Here is a 1,880-nt window from a genome sequence, read left to right on the forward strand (position 1 = left end):
CTGTTAGCGGGCGGCTGGCCGGCCTCACACGCTCCTCCCGCGGGTTGGTACAGGCTTCCCCCGCAGCCACTTGCGGAGCTCCTCAACTCCGAAAATATTCAAGCACATTTTTGTTCCGCCATCACTTCTCGTAAAACTGTCAATATTCGAAATCTACACAGCTGATTTCTCACCTCAAAACTTCTCAGAAGTGGATTTAGTGATGAAATTCCATCCGAAAGCTTTTTCACTTTGCAAACCTGTTACATGCACAAAAAAAGATATATAACTCAATAAAGGAGAGGGGAAAAGCCAAAAAGCATAATACCACCTCTTTAAACCAATAATGTGCATTTTACCTGCAGTATTCCCTTTACACAGTAGCAATAAAATATTTCTTGTAAATCTCAACTTTAACATTAATGTAATCAAATTAAATATTAAATCAAAGCTGTTTGCCACTGCCAGGGCATTCACTTATATCTAGCTTGTTAAAACAAGTTACCATCAGAGTCTAGTTTTCCAGTGGCGCCACCAGAAAATTTTCCCAGGGGTGGCCAGATGGGGCCACTGAAAATCCTGGGGTGGCACACTAAACCAAAAGCCATAACTGAATTTCAGGAATTCTATTATGCAGTATATAGACTAGTTGAATTCTACATAAAAATATGAGTTAAGGAATCACAGACTGATATACTTTGGTTTCTTATTTTACAGTTAAAATTGTCTAATGCCCATAGACTAGTTCAGTTAACATTCCATAAAAATCCAGTTTGAAGTGTTATCTGTATGTGTTAGGCAATTAATTGTTCTTTAAATAGGCAAGTTAACCTTTTCCTTAAAAAGACAAATACAGCTTTTATTTGTAGGAGTGCATTGACGGGGAGGAACAAAACATTTACTGAGAACAAGCCAACTCAAGATTACAGACATCATGGAGCATAAATATTTTTCTTTAAATTCAAATTGAAATATACAATATGTGTCTGTATAGAGTTGTGTAATTATTTGTTAACATACTAAGTTTGGTGTCATTCTTGTTACAAACAACTAGGATAGTTATTCTTGCAGTATCCCACTTTTTAACAACCGATTTGACCAGTGTCTATATATAGTGTTTATATGTAAAAATAGTGGGACACCAACCATTTCAAAACATAAATACCAGTAAAACTACAATACTCTTGCTTCTGTGTTTTTTAACATGTCAACAAACAGCATGGCTCCACAAAACACTTAACATGAGAGATCGAGAGAGAGAAGTGCATTGACACAAGTTACAGTACCACTGTCACAAACCTAGATTAAGAATGCAATATTTAAGCCAACACAACCACCGCACAGACTGTTATGGGATTGCGTGGTGTGTGGACAGAGAGGACCCAAATGCAGCACTCTGAGGGAAGGAGGTTTATTGAGGGAAAAAGGGAGAGAGGGACTGGAGTGGAGGGAGAGGAGGACGTCGGGGAAGCACAGGCACGGGGAACCAAGGAGACAGGGGGCCAGGGAGCCGGGGGACACAGGGGTCAAGGAAGCGAGGAGAGGCAGGGGAACCGGGAGGACGCCGTGAGGGAAGTCCGAGGAGGAGTGGGCCAGTGGATGAGCCCAGCCGAACGGAGGACGAGGGTGAGTGTACCGGGTATGGAGCAACGACGATCAAGCGAGGATGGTGTGGAGAACCGGGGTTGAAATACAGGCAGTCATGAGGTGATTACTGGCAGGTGTGGCAGGCTGACGAGGTGGCTGATGAGATGCAGGTGCAGGTAGTTGGCTGGGCTCAGGAGCAGAGGGAGAGAGAGAGCACACAGGGGAGAAAACACAGGGAGGCAGGCAGAGAACAGGAAACCAAGGAAAAAAGCAGAAAAACTGATAAAAAGGAGAAAAAACCAGGACACTCACCG

Source organism: Micropterus dolomieu, linkage group LG07 (assembly GCF_021292245.1).
Source record: "Micropterus dolomieu isolate WLL.071019.BEF.003 ecotype Adirondacks linkage group LG07, ASM2129224v1, whole genome shotgun sequence".
Classification (NCBI taxonomy): Eukaryota; Metazoa; Chordata; class Actinopteri; order Centrarchiformes; family Centrarchidae; genus Micropterus; species Micropterus dolomieu.